The sequence below is a fragment of the Rhinolophus hipposideros genome (assembly GCF_964194185.1).
Source record: "Rhinolophus hipposideros genome assembly, chromosome: 1".
Lineage (NCBI taxonomy): Eukaryota > Metazoa > Chordata > Mammalia > Chiroptera > Rhinolophidae > Rhinolophus > Rhinolophus hipposideros.
In genome coordinates this window covers 103,206,873-103,227,518 of record NC_138047.1, presented here as the reverse complement: position 1 = coordinate 103,227,518, position 20,646 = coordinate 103,206,873, and positions in this window count along the sequence as shown.

Here is a 20,646-nt window from a genome sequence, read left to right as displayed (position 1 = left end):
CGCACTGTGCGCCAGGCGTGCTGTGAAGACCTTGTACATGTCTTTGCAACAGGACAGTCTTTGCAACAAGACAGTCTTTGCAACAAGACAGTCTGCAACAAGACAGTCTTTGCAACAAGGCAGTCTTTGCAACACGACAGTCTTTGCAACAAGACAGTCTGCAACAAGACAGTCTTTGCAACACGACAGTCTTTGCAACAAGACAGTCTTTGCAACACGACAGTCTTTGCAACAAGACAGTCTTTGCAACAAGGCAGTCTTTGCAACACGACAGTCTTTGCAACAAGACAGTCTGCAACAAGACAGTCTTTGCAACACGACAGTCTTTGCAACAAGACAGTCTTTGCAACAAGACAGTCTTTGCAACAAGACAGTCTTTGCAACAAGACTGCCAAGTCTGCTGCTGGCCCCAATTTGCAGAGTAGGACGCTGAAGCCCGGAGAGATTAAGTAAATTGCTGAAGGTTACACAGAAAGCACATCACCTGACTCTGGATTGAGTTACCTTTAAAGTATTGGTACACGATCAAAGCAAAATAAATGTTACAGATTTTCATAATTATTAAGTGGAAGCAAAATTGATTGGAAATGCATCTCAGTGAAGTGGACATTACCGCTTTTTAAAATTCATGTCTGTAGATGAGTATGTCTTATTGCTTCAATGAGAAGGGTTGTACATCAGTTTATTCCTACTTCTAGTTTTTATAGCTGTATGCTCTTAGAAACCCTGTGCGTATAAGCATGTATTGTACCCACCCAGCAATGGAGTTTCATCGTAGCAATGTCCCTCAATTCTTGACCTCAAAAAATTAGATTTGATGATCAGTGAGCTGGCTATTCAATTAGGCCCTCCAATTTTGTTGCAAGTTGAAGAGTTGAAAACCATCTGACTTGCCAAAGGATTTGTTTACCTAGTCCTATTCTTTCATTTTTTTCAGTTTCTGGGAAATATACTAAATAGGTTTTATCAAGACATCAAATGACTATGAATTATACTTTTTTTTTCCCCCAGTGAGCTGTACCACGTTAAACCTGATATACTCACGCTTTGGGGGAATCTAAACATTCTATTTTGATTTTCATAAATACTTTTGGAGAAATTGCTTTTTGTTGTTAGCTGGTTCAATTTTGTTTTTGCCAAAACTTTGCAACTCATTCAGTGTGAAACTGTCAAGTATGAAAAATGTTTTTCATATAACCTAATTAACAGAGTGCGTTTTCATCATCAAACTAGCCAAATTGGATATTATTTTCCCTCAGAAACAGTTTGACTTCCTGTTTCAATTCAAATAAAGCATCATGCATTTTGAGGGAATATAATGAAAACTGCCGAGAGTCAAAAGTCATGGAATGAATCTTAACAGATTTATTGCTAAAGCAATCAAGATTAAAATGGTGTAAGATATAATTGTTTTATTCATTTAAAAAATTAGTTATGAAAACAATGTGAGAATATGTGACATGTTGCCTTTACCTAATTACCAACAACATAATACAATATGTTGCTAAATGTACGTTATTTATTGTGTAGTATGATAAAGAGCATGGTATTTTTTCAGTGCATTTAGATGTATCTGATTTCGCTTTTTGGGAATAACTAAATAAGAATCTTCCATAAAAATTCAGCAAAACTCCACAAATTTAATTAGGTAGAATGATCAAACTTAAAAAAATAATGAAACAATAAGGTATTTGTTGCTAAAAATTAATTGGTTCAGTGACTGGAAAATAATTTTATGTGTGTGAACAGCATATAGAAAATAGTAAATATTTTCTAAAATGTAATAAGATGAGAATTGATCATAACTTATGTAATTCACAATTTATTTTATAAAATGTGCTTTAACTGCCTTATTGAATAACATACTGAATCTAAAAGAAATGACATAATATTTGTGTTTACGAGTTCAGGTTACACTGGGTATACACATACTGGATATAGTGTAACTTGAACAATTTACCAGCCTTAGAAAACTGGTTGCATTGAAAAGAATCAGGGTCACCGATCTTTACTGCTGTGGCATTTCAAAGGTGCTTTTCTTTATACTTGAAGACAGGTCCTGAGGATGAGTATTGTGAATACCTGGGCAGGGGGAATAGAATAAATTTAAACCTTAAAAAAAAAAAAAGCTATTAAGCAGTCATCGTTTCCTACCAGTGACATCTTTGCTTTGTTCTCTCTGTTTCTTTAGAAAGAGTAATATAATTGACAATAGTGAGGCTATGGAAGAGATGAGTTCTTCAAAAATAATTGCCATTGCTCCCCTGCCCGACTGTCTGTATGTCTGACTTCAGAACATCCTAAGAAGGATCAAATACCCTCTTCCTGAACATGATCAAGCTCTCATTTTATTTCCCAAATCTGATGCTAAGGTGACAGTTAAACAAACTTTATGAACACTTTGGGAATGAGTGGAACAGTGGTGAGTAATTACGGCAATCACTCTGGTAGCCATTTGTATCCTTAGGCAACAGATTCCTGCCAAGTACCTGGCTCCTGTGATTTCCTTTCTTTTCTACAGTCCAGCCCTTTCCCCCCCCCCCCCCATCCAATCTAAACCCTGTTCCTGACGGCTAATCCAGTGAAAGTCAAACACTGGTTTACAGTATGATGCTCTCCTAACCCCAGGGATCCCATCTGCGTATTAGGCACAATTGTTTCCTTTCCCTCACTTCCCAGGACCTCCCTGCTCCAGGGCATCCCTAGCCAAACCAGACCATAGGCCCAGCCTTTCATAATCAAGACTAATGAGTATCATTTTCTAAACGACTCTTCATCAACCCAAAGCCCAGTTAAACTTTGGAAGTTCACTCTTCTATAACAAAACACACTCTTAGGTGGGGTTCAAAGCACTGTAAGAGGAAGGGGAGAGGACAAAATGTTATTGCCTTTCCAAAGCAAACTCCATGGTCTCAGCTATTCTATTTCTACTATAGAATAAAATAGCCAGAAATGGTGGAGTTGGTGGTTAGGCAGAGCATTATAGAATATTAATGTGGGAAAGGAATTGCTTTTTCTTCCCTGCAAGAACTTGAAAGAATTGTCACTCATTCTGGGGTCAGGACATGGGAATGAGGGTAGCACAGGGAAAGGGTAAGGTGGAGAGGGAGAGGGTTAGTTCCGTAGCATTTGGCAGAGACTGGAAGCCCCTCATCCTTGCCAGTGCCCAAGAGTAGGGGTGCTTTGGAAGTGGTAGCTGTGTGAGCATGTTACCTGGAGGTGCTGCAGAATTCAAGAGGGCAGCAGAGAGTTAGCTGGTGGGACGCGGAAGCTGGGTTTGGGGCAGCAAGATAGCAGAAATGGCAACAGAGAACTAGGATTGGGTTGCATAAGCCCCCAGGATATTAGAGCAGGAACTCCAGAGCAGGAGAGAGAGCATGATGGGGGAAGAAGATGGGGGAGGAAGGCTTTCTAGTGAAGTGGGACATATCATTACCTTAGTAGTTCATACTTTATGTAATAGGAGAGTCCAGTGTGGGCAATCAGGAAGGTTAGCAGTGGTTCTCAAACTTGAGTGCGCAGCGGAATCTCCGGAAGGGCTAGTTGAAACAGTGCTGGCCCCATCCTCAAAGTTTCTGAGTGGCAGGTGTGGGGCAGGGCCTGAGACTTCAGATTTTTAACAAATGCTGATGGATCACCATTTGGAAAACATTGGACTAGATTAAACTACACCCTACAGGCCTCATGTGCTTTACCTATTTTTAATAAATAAAGTTTTATTGGAACATAGACACATTCATTGGGTTTGTTTAGTTTCCAGTCAGTCTATGGCTGCTTTTGCTGCAAGGCCAGAGTTGGGACAGACTGTAGGTATAGCTTGCAACGCTGAGAGTATTTACCATGTGGCCCTTTAGAGAAAACATTTGCCTTCTTGGACTGAAAGGTGGCAGCAAAGGTGTGGTTGTGAGACTCTGAAGTTGGGCAGCTTGTATTTGAGAACTTCTGTCTTTCACTAATTCACAAGGTCCTTCTCTGCTTAATGCCTAATTCACAGGGTTGCTGTAAGGACTAAGCCAGGTCATGTAAATGACAGTGGTTTATCATATGCCGTGCAGATGAAAGGAAGTATTAAGAATGAGTGGAGTTTGGACAAAGAGAGAGGGGAAACTGCAGGATGAGGAAAGAGCAGGTGAAAGAAAAACGGCCAGAGTTCGCTTTTGTTATAGTCTATATGTGTGAGTCGAGGCAGAAAACCAGATCTCTAGTATGTACTGGGTGCACGCCATGTGTTCAGTAAATACTCATTCAGTTCAACAAATGATGAGCTCAATAAGTGCTCATATGCTTATTTTATTTCTGTTAGAAATATTCTGTGATGCAGCCCATTAATATCAAACTGTTAACACACTTGCAGATTTGCTACTTTGTGAAGAAATTGCTTTTGGTTTGGGGAGAAGTGGTGGGTATGCTGAGATAGATTCTATAATAAAATATGAATCTTCTCATCAATGTTTGGGGAACTCAGATGGTCATTTATGGTTCCCTTGAGTGATTGACCGCCTTTTTGTCATGTTTTTATTCCATGCTTTCTAGTTTGAACATTTTTTTTTTTCAGAAGAGGATACTCCTTTTATGCAGATAACATTACTTTTTTCATATTTCTTGCTTTTAAGAGTTAATCTTCTGGTAGTGATAGCAATCAGATTTACAAAAGTAAGCTTTATTATGTAACTAAATAGCTAATAATTATTAATGTTCCTGAATTGCTGGCTATTTTGACAATTGGGATGACAATATGGCAGATGGCTTGAAATAAAAGATACTCCTTTGTATGCTTATAAACATGGAAAAAATGTTGAATTTAGAAGAGTCTTTAAGAACATTGTTTTGATTTAAAAAGTAGCCTTAGTGTGTATGTATTTCTTGAATATTCTAGATGATCCATGGTGCCCTGTAAACTCGAAATCACACCTCCCACAATGAAACTAGGAAAAGTAGAAATGAAAGCAAGGTCTGTGGAAATGATGTAATATCTGAATACCCCAAATCCAATCCAGGTCATCTGGGTAGAAATTCTGAAAGAGATGGGAACATAGTGATTATAACCAGGAAATTGTATACCAAAGTAATGAGACTATTCTACCTCTGAATAAGTAATCTTTTTAGAGAGGAGGTGGCTGGCATAGCATCTATGAAAGGGAGGGATCCAAAGTGTTTAGCATTGGAATTGTGTCTGTGGAGAGCATGCATTTGCTATTAGGTGCCAGCTGTTAAGATCATCTAATTCCTCTTTAGACTCTGTGATCATTGGGCCACCTGTGGGTCGTATTTGGCTTCACATTTGGATTTGTCTATAGGAAATAAAGTGCTGTTCAGCAAATAGAGGAAGTTCTCTCTTTGGTGGTTACCTCTCTCTCTCCTCATGAATGTTTTTTACACGTAAGGCTTCAAGAGCTTGGTTAACTGGAAACCACCTGGGATTCACATTCATCTTCATGTAAAAAGGTCACCTGCTGACCTTGCAAGACTGACCTTCCCCCACACTGTGGTGAACAATTGAAATTTTGCTGTGGGGATGAATCTGGGCTGCCAGCTGGGCCATCTCAGGTAACATCCAATTTTATTGGCTTAAATTGAATTGTTTAAAAATGTTGTTTTTAATTCTGGTGGCATTGATTATTGTGGGGACAGAGTCCCAGAGAGTGGTTTCCAGGCTCTCGGCCTCACGTGGAAAGGTGCTGGCTCAGGTAGTAGATGGCCGTCAGCTGTAGCCAGTTAGCCAATTAGTCACTGGTATAACTGCCCCGGCTACACTGGTTGCAGAGTTGAGTCAGAGAGTCGAGCCGGTCGGTTGGCAGGCAGAGAAGCGGACAGCAGGTTGCAGGTCGTGTGACTCTAGACTCCAGTGAGACTATAGTGGTATGACTCCCCTACCTTTGGATCCGTGGGTGTTCCTTTTTGGTCTCACCATGTCCTGCGTTCTTATGTGGGAAGCGGGCCCAGAGACCCTGCAGGCCGCCTCCCATGACAATTATACTGGAAACTCAACTAACTTCCTTGTAGAAAACTAGGAACATGCAGAAGTCTATTGGCAACAGCAAATAGCCTAGAGCAGGGGTGTCCAAACTGCTGCCTGTGGGCCAACTGCGGCCAGTGATCCATCTTTTATTGGCCCGCAGCAAATTCCAAAAATATATTTAGTTTACTTAAATAAACCAGGTGAGGCAATACATACTTCACCTCAAGTGAGTGGCCTGACTGTTTGTGTATTTTACCGAATATGGCCCTTGGTGAAAAACGTTGAAAAAAGTTTGGACACCCCTGGCCTAGAGATATGCCCCTGATCCAAGTTGTACCAATTAGAACCATCCTTGGGAATTTGGAAGGCAATTGGTTTCCCTCTCTGGTGCAGCACTGTAAGCAGATGTCTGCAGGAAGTAGTCAACACCCAGAGCCTCTGCCATGTGAATGGAGCCAGTCCGGTGGTGGGGGGGGGCAGGTAAGTCCATAAACCCACAGTGAAGTATGGACGAGAGATGGTGTGGGGACAGAGCCCCAAAGTGCAGTTTCCAGGCTCTCGGCCTCACGTGGAAAGGTGCTGGCTTGGGTAGTAAATGGCCATCAACTGTGATTGGATGGCCATCAGCTGTGGCTAGTTGGCCGTTAGCTGTAACCCGTAAGCCATTGGCCACTAATATAACTGCTGTGGCTACGCTAGCAGAAAAATGGGGGTTAGCAAGAAGATGGTGACTGGCAAGCGCGGATTGCAGAGAGGCGTGGATTGCAGTTAGCAAGTGAGGTTGGTTGGCAGAGAAGCGGGTGGCGGGTTGCGAATCGTGTGGCTCCTGCTTCCTGTGTCTCCCACTCAGTTGCCAGTGAGAATATAGCGGTATAACTCCTCTATCTATGGCTCCGTGGGTGTTCCTTTTTGGCTTCACCATATCCTGCGTTCTTATGTGGGGAGCGGGAGCAGAGACCCCGCATGACACCCTGCATGACAGATGGCTAACTCAGACTCTGTGCACTCCACATCTTTCTGAGACCCGCCTATGCTTGCTCTTACCCATCACTGATTATGTGAAACACATTCCAAGAAACATCCTAACAAAAGTCCTATTGTACAGTATGGAATGTGCCTAGTTATGGTGATGGGAGGATTCTAACATGGGAAAAGATTGTGAAAAATGGTACAGTGTGTGTGGGAGCCTAATGAATATCAATATTCACCAGTGTTTGTCCCTTTGTAAACAAGCTGAACATTGGCTTGACACTTCTGTGGGGACAGAGCCAGGAGTGCATTTTCCAGGCTCTCAGCCTCATGTGGAAAGGTGCTCACTTGGGTAGTAAATGGACATCAGCTGTGGCTAATTGGCCGTCAGCTGTAACCAGTGAGCCATTGGCCACTAATATAACTGCTGTGGCTACGCTAGCAGAAAAATGGGGGCTAGGAAGGGTGGCTTGCGGAGTGTGGTGAGTGTGGATTGCGGATTCTGTGGCTTGTGCTTCCTGTGTCTCCAACCCAGTTACAAGCGAGCGTATAGTGGTATGACTCCCCTATCTATGGCTCCGTGGGTGTTCCTTTTTGGCTTCACCATGTCCTGTGTTCTTATGTGGGGAGCGGGACCAGAGACCCCGCCTGATGCCCCGCGTGATAACTTCCTACGAATCGATGCCAGCATGTGTCAAAACTTCAATACAAATCTGATGTTCTTCTAGTCAGATGGGTCACTGACTCATATTAGTGCCTCAGTTTCTCCAGGAAGGCCGTGGACTGAGTGGGAACAATGCTTTAAAAGCAAGAACGTTCTTGCTAGACAGAGTTGATTCAAGAGTGGTTTCCATGGTGTTAAACCATAATACTCGAGAGATATCAGAGTTAGTTGGAAAAAGAGAAAATATGCTCAATTCTTGAAAGAACATTGGATTAAAATCATCAGTAATTATTTTAGACAATGAATACTAAAGTGACAATTGTGTATTTCTGGATTTAAGTACAGAGGTTGTGTTTAAATGTTTTGCACCACTCTTTCTTTCTGTGACAAGAATATGGGACCATGATTAAAAGTGAGATTCAGATAACCGTTAAAACAAAATAATAAAAGGCTGAGTAAAGGCCAAGATTTTTTTGGTTAAATATAAATTCAAATTTCTACTATTTTAGGTTATATGAGAAGTACCCCGAAAAGGGAAATACATCAAACAACTTACAATGGTGGTTAAACTGCGTTTCACAATAAGGAAGGCTTTTGTGTTTTTCCCCCACTTAAGAACCTTCAACGAGGAATGAAGAGAAAAAGAAACGCACTTTCATTTGCACAGTCACATTTTCTGCTCTTAGGCGACTATAGAGGTGTTCTGTACCGTCTTGTTGGTCGTCTGCAGATTTGCCCAAGAAAGGAAGCCCAGTGTACATGAGACCCCGTCTCAGGGAGTCGACATGCTGGTTGCAAATACAAAACATGCTTGTTAAGGACACAAAGTACGTATAAAGAGTAGTTGGATAATGTAGAAATGAGGGCAAAGTGGAAAAAAGAGATGTGTAATATGTGGAAGGGTGTTGGGACGGGCTGAATTAATGAAGCACTCTGCAGGAAGCTGGCCTGGCACGTGGTTTTCACAGAGATAGACACTCGATGGTCAGAGCAACTTGTTAAGTAGCTTAATTTTCAAGGTCATCCATAGAAAAGATATATTCATATAATTACAGGCATATTCACTCCTGCAGTGGGCAGTTTTCATAATTTTGATTTACATAAAACAGTAGATGGATAGCTCTTTGACTAATGAATGTCACAGGAACCAATTTAAATTTAAGGCTAAAGCAAAGGCAGATGAACTAATTTAAGGCAAAAGCAAAGGCAGATTTACTTTCATTTCCTAGACTGAATATGTAATCTATAAAAGAGGAAGGGTGGTGGTGAAGACACTTAGTTTTATAATGTTGAAGGGGTAGTAGGGCCATACCTAGTTTACATTTCAGCTTCACTGTTTTCTAGCTTGATGACCATGGGTAAATTGCTCAACCTCTCTGTGCCTTGTCTTCTTATTTGAAATAGAATAAACAGAAATAGAAATAACAGACCTACCATAGGGTTTTGGGGAAGATGGACTGAGATCACTTATTCATTCCACAAATATGTTTGGGGCTCCTGCTATGCACCCAAAGCGAGTGGGAGAGAAAGCAGGTGAGCAAGACAGACAAACCCTTGCCCTACCAGTGCTTGCAGTCTAGTGGAGTTCCTTGGACAACAAACAAGTGCATGAATAAAATACAAGGCAGAGATAAGCACTCTGCAGAAGCTTAAGTAGGGTGAGATGATAGAGGGCAGCTGGGTAGCATTTGCAGGTTGGGGGAGGTCTTTCTTAGATCTGAATGTCACAGTGAAGCCAGCCATGGGAAAATGAAGAGGGAGCGGCCCTGGCAGGCAGAGCAGCTAGTGCTAAGGGCCTGGGGCAGGAAACAACTTGCCATGTTTGAGGAGCAGAAATAAGGCCACTGCAGATGAAGGCCACTGACAAGAGGTAGAGTAGTGGCAGACGGAATCAGGCCAGGTAGGGCTTTGACCACAAGGGTAGGGAATGTGCAACGAAAAGCCCCTAGAGAATTTGAAACTGGTGAGTGACGATTCCATGGGATGTGAAGTGCTCACAGCGGTGCAGGCCCGGGATAAACGCTCAGCACATGTTCCCTGCGGTTACCGTTTCATATGATCCTCACACCAGCCTTATATGATGGTGACTCTAAAATGACATCATTCCAATCCTGATCTGGGGCAGAACTCTGTGGGTTGATGGGATGTTCAGCCCCTTTGGGAAGGACCTAGCATTGTTGATAAAACACGGGAGTATTTTTCTGGACTTCATGCAGTTCAGAGGCCTTCTGGAAAGTTAGATTGACTTCACTTGGCTAGCTCTTGCTCTTTAGATACGCCCAGTGGCCTTTAACTGACTATCAAGGTGCAACCCTCTAAGCCTGATGCTATCCTAATAGTCTTTAAACCAGACATTCCTCTTTTAAAACTCTAGTCGAGTAGTGTTTGTTAAGTTATACTTGTTTTCCTCCCTGAACAAGCTCTGAACTAGTGTGTGTGCCGTCTTTTCCCTTCCCAACAAGCTTGAAATAAAATATGGATAAATGTTCACACTCAATTCATCGCAGCAACTGCTTTGACTGTATCATTAATATCACCATTCTACAGACAAGGAAACTGAGGCTTAGAAATGTTAAGCAACTCTGTCAATTCCACAGATTTCCACCAAAGCCTGTGTTGAAGTACTCCATTGTACTTTCCCCCAGGAAGACCAAACTCAATCCAGGGTTTGAAGAAGCCAAGCAAATCTGAATTTGAGGGAAGGAGTACTTCCCAGTTATCATACACCTCCTTTGTTTATTGCAATTCCACTATTATTTGTTTTATTTTATGTTGATTTTAAAGACTGGTATTCTGTGATTTATTGTGACCTTCCTCCTTCCCCAATCCAAGGTATATATGTGCAGCTCATCTTCACTCCCACTCTGCTTTTTGGTTTTTAAGAGTTCTAATTTGTTCTTTCACTAATTGAACTCAATCCTTACTAGGATGGAGCTTTTCTCCAGTTTGTCAGTACCCACGAAATCTATTCTTCTGGTCTAGGATGTCACTGGAAGAATCTTCAGTTCATCAAGCTCAGAGCTTTCATTCATTAGCATAGGTGACTCCTGCCTATCACTCAACTGGCCTCTGTGGGGCTGCTGAGCTGAAGTAATTATCCTTGTGAGAAAAAACCTGAATGAGATCACAGGGATGCTAAAACACTGGATTATTTTGGACTTTGGGGTGGGAGATGTCCCTCCTTCTAACTAACAAGCATTATTTTCTTAGAATAGAATTGATTTATAGGTGTACTGGAGCCAGTTCACACAAGTTCAGGTTACATTTTCAGGAAATTTGTGACATAGTTGATGCCAAGTTGGTAGTTTGAAAATGGCGACAATGGGAATATTTACACCACAGAAATTGGCAAGTGCCACAAATCAGGGCTTCCTTTCACCCATAGAGCCATTTGTATTTATTTATTTACTTTTTACAATAAAATATATAAAATACATTTTAGGACAAAAAATAGAAATAATAATCATAACGAAGGACAATTCTTTACATTGACATTAAAAAAACCAAAAGCTATGACCCCATTAGTGCATTGGCCTCGTTTCACTGCTCCCCGGTCACAATGCCTTTATGGCAGGCAACGGCCGATACATAGGCACTGGGAAACCTCTTCAATGTTTTACCAGTACACACTTTTGCCAAGAACCTTTCTATTTTCACTTGTCTCCTTTTACCTAAGATGGATTTTTAACATGCCCGGAAAATCTGTACACATCAAAAGGGCTTTTTTTGCTCCTTGGGGAAATAAGAACATGACCATTTCACCAGCTGACCTGCATTTCAGGGTATCTAGGCCCGAAGCCAGAGGCTTAGAGAATTAGACTAGGACAAAATCCTCTTGAGTTCAGATCCAAGAAGGTATTTTTCAGTGCCACAGGGATCAAAGGCGAGGATAAAGCGATTCTTTATAACTGGTTAATACAAATTGATGGTAGCGTGAATAATTAGCTGTGTTTGAGGCTGAGTTAAAACATGAGTAACTCTTGAACGTACAGGTTCAATTTTAGCTGCTCTTTGGCTGCAGATTCAGTACTGATTCAGTTTCAGTACTTAATTATTTCTTTGTGTGTGTGCAACACAAAGTTTTTAATGGATTTATATATATATATATTTTAGTTTCAGGTGTACAAAACAACAAATTAGACATTTACACACCTCACAAAGTGATAGTTTCAACAAGCCTAGCACCCATTTGACACCATACATAATTTTAGCAACATTATTGACTATATTCCCCATACTGTATTTCATATCACTGTGACTATTTTTTGACTACAATTTGTACTTCCTAATGCCTTCACCTTTCTCACTCATCCCCCTAACCCCCTCCCATTTGATAATCATCAAAATGTTTTCTGTGAATTTGTTTCTGTTTTGTTTGTTTATTTTGTTCTTTCGATTTCCACATACAAACAAAATCACATTTCATGTCTTCTCTGTCTGATACTCCACTCAGCAAAATGCACTCCAGGTCTATCCATGCCACCACAGATGGCAAGAACACATTCCCTTCCCTGGCCAAGCAATATTCCATTGTACATATGTACCCATTACTCTTTACCCATTCTTCCATCGACAGACACCCAGGCCAAGTAGGGCTGTCTCCTCATCCTAATCATTGTAAACAATCCTTCAATAAACATATGGAGGCACATGTCCCCTTGAAGTAGTGTTTTGGGTTTCTTTGGATAAATATCCAGAAATGGGATTATTGAGTCCTTCTTTGTCTCTTGATATAACCTTTGTTTTAAAGTATATTTTGTCTGGTATACGTTTTGCTACCCCAGTTATTTTTTGTTTTGTTTTGTTTTTTTTCCATGAAATATCTTTTTCCATCCCTTTACTTTCCATTTGTGTGTCTTTCAATCTGAAGTGAGTCTCTTGTAGGCAGCATATGTAAGGGTTTTGTTTTCTTATCCATTCAGCCCTCCATTGTCTTTTGATTGGAGCATTTAATCCATTTGCATTGAAAGTAATTGTTGATAGAGATATAGCGATTGACATTTTATTCATAATTTTGACCTTCCCCCCCATATTAAAGAAATCCCTCTAAGATTCCTTGTAATACTGATTTGGTGGCGATGAACTCCTTTAGCTCTTTCTTGTCTGGGAAGCTCTTTATCTGTCCTTTGATTTTAAATGAAAGACTTGCTGGGTAGAGTAACCTTGGTTGTATGCTTCTTAGGAGAGCCTCTGGAGTAGGCCCAGGTCACCCACTGCCTACGACCAGCCGGGGACTACCTGGTAGGAGCTATAAAGTGATCTGCAGTTGTTCACTGCCTGTGCTAAACCTGGAGGCATGTGGGAGAGGCCATGCTGAGAACTGAGGAAATCTGCCACCAGTACCAGGCCTGGGGTAGCTCCACAAAAAGCCAGGACACCCTTAGGCCTGCTACCACCTGCCAGCTCCCTTAAGGTTTTGCCACTGATCAAGCCTCATATGGTATGTAAGTTGGGTGAAGCAGGGTCTCAGGGATTCACTAGAGTGGGAAGAGTTATGGTCACCAAGTTAATACAGATTTTGGTTTGGTGCCAGTGCTGAGCCTGGAGCTACTCAGCAAAAGTCTCAGAGCACACTTGGGCCAGTCATCGCCCACCTGGAGCCTGTGGATTTTGATAGTTTCCCAAGAAAGAGTGCAGTGTGGGTGGTGCTGGCTGCTCACCGACAAAGTGCCTCCAGGGATGGGGGAGTTGGGGAGGGTGGGTTTCGAGTGAGTCAGCAGGGTGGAGCAATAAAGCTCACCAGGCCAATCAGATTCAAATTTGGCCTGTGGGGGAGGGCTTACCATAGAAAAATTGGCGTCCACCTGCCGGCTGCACTGCATAGGAGGAGGCCCCCTCATAGAGAAAATGGCGATTATCCTGTAGCCCTTGACTCCAGGCCACACACCTCAGTCTACCCCCATATGTCTCTGATGGCCCCGGGAGCCACAGTCCCTCCACCAGAACCCAGGGTGAGTGACTTCGAGTGAGTCTGTGTGCAGGCCCCTTAAGAGTATGTCTGGTTTTCCCCCAGCCTTCCTTCCCACACAGATGGTTGGAATCCCCACTGTTTGTCACAGACTGATGTTGTGGTGGCTTCTCTTTCTGGCACCAGTACTCTGAGCTGGGGAGCCTGGTGTGGGGCTGTTGTCCCTTGCTCTTCTGGGGGGACCCTCTGTGGCTGAGATATCCCTCCTGATTCTCAACCGCCACACAGAGGTTTGGGGCCAGCCTATTTTGCGTCTCTGCCCCTCCTGTCATTCTCAACATGACTGCTTTATATCCTTAATTATAAAACTTCTGTTTAGCTAGAATTCAGATGATTCTAGGTTGATTGTTCTATAATTTAGTTGTAATTTTAATGTGTTTATGGAAAGAAGCAGGTACAGTGTTTATCTACTCTGACATTTTGGATCTCTCCCCCTGCAAATGGTAATATCACTTTTTTTTTTTATGGCAGAGTAATAGTCCGTTGTATAAATGTACCACAATTTCTTTATCCAATTGTCTATTAATGGGGATTTTTGTTGTTTCCATAATTAGGCTATTGTGAGTAACACTGCAATAAACATAGGGGTGCATATATATTTTTGAATTAGTTTTTTTGATTTCTTTGGATAAATACCCAGGAGTGGATTTCTTTGTATAAATACCCAGGAGTGGGTCATAAGGTAGTTCTATTTTTAATTTTTTGAGAAACCTCCATAGTGGCTGCACTAATTTGCAATTCTAACAACAGTGCATGAGGGTTCCCTTTTCTTCATATCCTCTCTTATGCTTATTTGTTGATTTATTAATAATAGCCATTCTGACAGGAGAGAGGTTGTATCTCTTTGTGGTTTTTATTTGCATTTCTCTGATGATTAGTGACACTGAGCATCTTTTCATATGTTTATAGGCCATCTGTATTTCCTGAGGAGAAATGTCTATTCAGGCCCTCTGCCCATTTTTAAATTGGAATATTTGTTTTTTTGGTGTTCAGTTATGTGAATTGTTATAAATTTTGGGTATTAACCCCTTATCAGATGTATCATTGGCAAATGTCTTCTCCCATTCAGTAGAATATCTTCATTTTGCTGATGGTTTCCTTTGCTGTGAAAAAACATTTTAGTTTGATGTAGTCCTATTTGTTTAATTTTTCTCTTGTTTCCCTTGCCTGAGGAGATATATCAGTAAAAATATTACGAAGGGTAATGCCTGAGAGCTTACTTCCTATATTTCCTTCTTGGATTTTTATGGTTTTGGGTTTTACATGTAAGTCTTTAATCCATTTTAAGTTTATTCTCATATATGGCTTGAGAAAGTGGTCCAGTTTCATTTTTTTTCATGCATCTGTGTAGTTTTCCCAACACTATTTATTGAATAGACTGTTTTTACCCTTATGTAAATTGTTGCTTCCTTTGTCATAAATTAAATGACCATATAGGCATGGGTTTATTTCTGGGCTCTCTATTCTGTTCCATTGACCTATGTGTCTCTTTTATGCCAATACCATACTGTTTTCATTACAATGAACTTGTAGTATAATTTGATATCAGGTAACATGATAACTCCAGCTTTATTCTTCTTTCTCAGGAATTTCATGATTATTATGGGTCTTTATGGTTTCATATAAATTTTAAAATTATTTATTCTAGTTCTGTGAAAAATGCCATTGGTATTTTGATAGTGATTGCATTGAATCTATATATTGCTTTGGGTAGTATGGACATTTAAACTATATTAATTCTTCCTATCCATGAGTAAGGTATATGTTTCCACTTATTTGTATCTTATTTAATTTCTCTCTTCAATGTCTCATAATTTTCTGAGTACAGGTCTTTTACTTCCTTTGTTAAATTTATTCCTAAGTATTTTATTTTTTGTTGCAATTGTAAATGGGATTGTTTTCTTAATTTCTCTTTAGGATAGTTCATTATTGGTGTATACAACTGCAACTGATTCCTGAATATTAATTTTGTATCCTGCTACTTTACTAAATTTATCAGCTCTAATATTTTTGTGTGTGGAATCTTTGGGGTTCTCTCAATATAGTATCATGTCATCTGCACATAATGACGGTTTTACTTCTTCCTTTCCCATTTGGATGCCTTTTATTTCTTTTTCTTGTCTGATTGCTGTGGGTATGACTTCCAGAACTATTTTGAATAAAAGTAGTGAAAGCAGGCATCCTTGTCTTGTTCCTGAACTTAAGGAGAATGCTTTTAGCTTTTCCCCACAGAGTATGATGTTAGCTGTGGGTTTGTCATATATGGCTTTTATTATGTTGAGATATGTTCCCTCTATTACCACTTTGCTGAATTTTTATCATAAATGGATGTTGGATTTTGTCAGATGCTTTTTCTGCATCTATTGATATGATCATATGGTTTTTATTTTTCATTTTGTTAATATGGTGTATCCTGTTAATTGATTTGTGGATATAGAAACAACCTTGCATACCAGGAATGAATCCACTTGATCGTGGTGTATGATCATTGTCATGTATTGCTGAATTTGAGTTTGCTAATATCTTGTTGAGGATTTTTGCATCTATATTCATTTGGTTTATCAGCCTATAGTTTTCTCTTTTTTGTCATGTTCTTGTCTGGTTTTGGTATCAGGGTAATGGTGGCCTTGTAAAATGAGCTTGGGAACATTCCCTCTTCTTAAATTTTTTGGAATAGTCTAATAAGAATAGGTATTAATTCTTTTTTTGAACGTTTGGTAAAATCCACCTGTAAAGCCATCTGGTCCAGGACTTTTGTTAGTTGGGAGCTTGCTGATTACTGATTCGATTTCATTAGTAGTAATCAGTCTGTTCAGATTTTCTGTTTCTTCTTGTTTCAGTGTTGGAAGGTAGTATGCTTTTAGGAATTTATCCATTTCTTCCAGATATTCCATTTTTTTGGCATATTGTTGCTCATAGTATTTTCTGAAATTTTTTTGTATTTCTGTGGTATCTGTTGTCACTTCTCCTGTTTTATTTCTCATTTTATTTTTTTGGATTCTCTTTCTTTTTTTCTTGATGACTGTGGTTAAAGGTTTGTCAATTTTGTTTATCTTTTCAAAAAACCAGCTCTTCGTGTTATTGACCTTTTGTATTTTTTGTGTGTGTGTCTCTATTTCTTTTATTTCTGCTCTGATCTTTACTATTTCCTTCCTTATACTCACTTTGAGCTTATTTTGATGTTCTTTTTCCAGTTTCCATAGGTGTAAAGTTAGACTGTTTGTTTGAGATTTTTCTTGTTTCTTTAGGTAGGCCTGAGTTGCTATGAATGTTTCTCTTAGGACTGCTTTCACTGTGTCCCATAGATTTTGGGTCATAGTGTTTTCATTTTTGTTTGTCTCAAGGTATCTTTTGATTTCTTCCTTGATCTCATTGTCAACTCATTCATTACTGTGGGGAGCCATGATTTCTTGTTTCTCAGGAATCTTGTGAGCTGGCTAGTATATAGTTAACTTGTTTCGGCTCCTAAGGCATTATCTCTGCAAAGAACCTTGAGAGTGTTTGCAAGTTGCTGAGGAATGAGATGGGACTGGCCGGTTTCCCGGACACAGATAACTGGTGGCTATCAGGACATTTGGTAGTCTCTTTCATATAATAATTATGTCTGGGGAACTTTGTGATGATTCTGTAGTTTCTGTGTAAAAGTTAAAAATTTATTTTCTGTGAGGTAATGCACCCATGTGATTGTTAAACTGCACATACCCATAGGGTATATATTGGTGAAGGTGATTAAATCAGGCGCTTCAGCATCCCTGAAGACCGGCCGCATCATCATGAGTGTGTGTGTCTCTTTTTTCATTCCCACTCCCCCTTTCAGGTACTGTTCGACTCATGGCGGCTGGCTCGCCACACATTACGTTGTAGCATGTTATTTAGCCTCCACGTGTTTGTGTGTTTGTCAGTTTTTTTTCTTGTAATTGATTTCTAATTTCATAGCACTGTGGTGAGAGAAGACACTTGATACGATTTCAAGCTCCTTAAATTTATTGAGACTTGTTTTGTGGACTAACATGTGGTCTATCTTGGAAAATGTTCCATGAGCTGTTGAAAAGAATGTATATTCTGCTGTTTTGCGGCAAAATGCTCTAAAAATATCAATTTAATTCATACAATCTAGTGTGTCATTTAAGGCCACTGTTTCCGTGTTGATTTTCTGTGTGAAAGATCTATCCATTGGTGTCAGTGGGGTGTTAAAGTCCCCTACTAAGACTGTGTTACTGCCGATCTCTGCCTTTATGTCGGTCAATATCTGTTTTATATATTTAGGTGCTCCTATGTTGCTAGCATATGGATTTGCTAGGGTTATGTTTTCATGTTGGATTGGTCCCTTTATTATTATGTCATGTCCTTCTTTGTCTCTTATTATAATCTACATTTTAAAGTCTATTTTGTCTGATATAAGTATTGCTACTCCAGATTTTTACTTATTTCCTTTTGTGTGAAATACTTTTTTCCATTCCTTTATTTTTAGTCTACGTATGTGTGTCTTTCAATCTGAGGTGGGTCTCTTGTAGACAGCATACGTATGGGTCTTGTTTTCTTATCCATTCAGCTACCCTATACCTTTTGATTGGAACATTTAATCCATTTATTTTTAAGGTAATTATTGATAGGTACATAGTTATTGTCATTTTATTATTCATATTTTTATCTTTGTTTTCTCCCTTCTTCTGCCTAAAGAAGTCCTTTTAACATTTTTTGTAATACTGGCTTGGTAGTAACGAATTCATTTGGCTTTTTCTTATCTGAGAAGCTCTTTATCTCTTCTTCAATTTTAAATGCTAGCCTTGCTGGGTAGAGTAGTCTTGGTTGTAGTTCCTAGCTATTCATTTCTTTGAATATTTCCTGCTCCTCCCTTCTGGCCTGCAAAGTTTCTGTTGAGAAATCAGCTGATAGTCTTAAGGGAGCTCCCTTATAAGTAATTAGTTGTCTTTCTCTTTCTGCTTTTAGGATTCTCTTTTTGTCTTTTACCTTTGCCATTCTAATTATAATGTGTCTTAGTATGGGACTGTTTGGGTTCATCTTGTTTGGGACTCTCTGTACTTCCTGGGCTTGTACATCTATTTCCTTTGCCAGGTTAGACAAGTTTTCAATCATTATTTCTTCAAATAGGTTCTCGATCCCTCAATCCCTCTCTTCTCCTTCTGGAACTCCTATGATAAGAATATTGTTATGCTTGATGTCCCAGAGGTCCCATAAACTATCTTCATTTTTAAAATTCTTTTTGTTTTTCCAGTTGGGTTTTTCTGCTACACTGTTTTCTAAATTGTTGATTTGTTCCTGTACTTCATCTAATCTGCTGTTGATTCCTTCTAGTGTACTTTTCATTTCAGTTATTGTATTCTTTATTTCTGACTGGTCTTTCTTATGGTTTCTATGTCCTTTATGTTTACTATCTCTTGAAATTCTCACTAAGTTCCTTAAGCATTCTTATAACCAGTGTTTTAAACTCTGTCTCTTGTAGGTTAAGGCCTCCATTCATTTAGTTCTGTTTCTGGAGGTTTCTCTTTTTCTTTTATTTGGGGCACAGTTTTTGTTTCCTCATTCTGGCTACCACTCTGTTTTGCTACTGTGTATTAGGCAGATCTCCTATGCCTCTCAGTCTTTGCTGGGTGGCCTTATATAGTATATGTCCTGGGGGGTCCCATGGTACGGTCTCCCTTACTCCTGTGTGTGTGTTCCAGGAGTGTCCCTTGTGTTTTGTGTGTGTGTTCCTGTTGTAGTTCAGCTTTGATTGCTTTTGGTGTGTTACTGGGTGGGATTGACTCGCAGGCTGACTGACTGTGAGGACTGGCTATGCCTACAGTGTGTGGCTGCTGTGTGTGGGCTGACCCCTCAGAGGATGATTCACCCCTTGGGCCCTTGTGCCTGTTGAGACCACCCTTTGGGAATGCCACTTGTGGGGCTAACCAGGTTGTCCTCTGGTGTGATCTGAAACTGCTCCCCTGGGTGTGTTGTTTCTGGTGTCTCTTGGGAGAGACTCCCACACATGCCAATTAAAGCCTTGTCTGTGACTGGCCCAGGGGTATCTGGTAGGAGTTGCAAAGCTATATGTGGTTGGTTGCTGCCTGTGCTGGACCTGGAGGCACGGGGGTGGCCTTGCTGTGAATCAAGGCAGTTGCTACCAGTGTTGGGCCTGAGGAAGCTTAGCAAAAGGCCCAGGTCCCCTAGGACTGCTGCCATCTGCTGACTGCCCATAAAGCTCAGCCATTGAAAGATCCTCCTTCAGTGCATAGGCCAGGTGGGTTGACCCACTGTTGAGAGTGCCTCCGGTTATGCAGCACTAGCTGGGCTAGTGCCCCAGGGAGTTACGAGAAGTGGCTAGTGGATTTTACAAGGTCGATACAGATTCAGTTCTTGCACGGGTGCCTGGCCTTTCACCACTTCGCAAAATGCCTTGGGGACACTGTAGCCAACCACCGCTTGCCTCAGGTCTGCAGATCCCCAAGGGTCATTCAAGAGAGGCTGCAGTGCATGTTGTGGCTCACTGCCCATTACCAAAAGTTACCCATGCTGCTGTGGACTGGCCACTCAGTAGCCGAGAGTACCCTGGGTGATGCAGCACTAGCTGTGCAGGGCGGAGACCCAGGGCTTCACCAATGTGGTGTGCATTCCTGGATTTTACCAGACCAGTGTGGCCTCCGATTTGGCTCTTTGGGGGGAGGGTTCAACATAGAAAAAATGACTCCCTCCTGTAGGCTACTCGTGAGGCAGCCTCCACAGAGGGGTAATGGCCCTTGCCCCATAGCCGCACAACTCAGTCTTTCCCTGTATGTCTGTGGCACCTCTTGAGTTGCCGTCCCTCCATTGGAGGGAAGTGAGTGAGTCTGTGTGAGAGCCCCTTAAGAGGATGTCTGGGTTTCCAGCCACCTTACATTTCACCGGGAAGGACAGAGAGAGTTCTCGTTGAGTTTTACTGCCAGATGTTGTGGGAACTCCTCTTCCTGGCACAGGACCCCCAGACTGGAGAGCCCGGTGTGGGGTTGGGACCTCTCCCTCTTCTGGGGGGGACCTCTGCCACTGAGGTGTCCCTCCTGGTGTTCAACCACTATCTGTGGGTTGGAGTCAGCTCATTTCATATTTCCG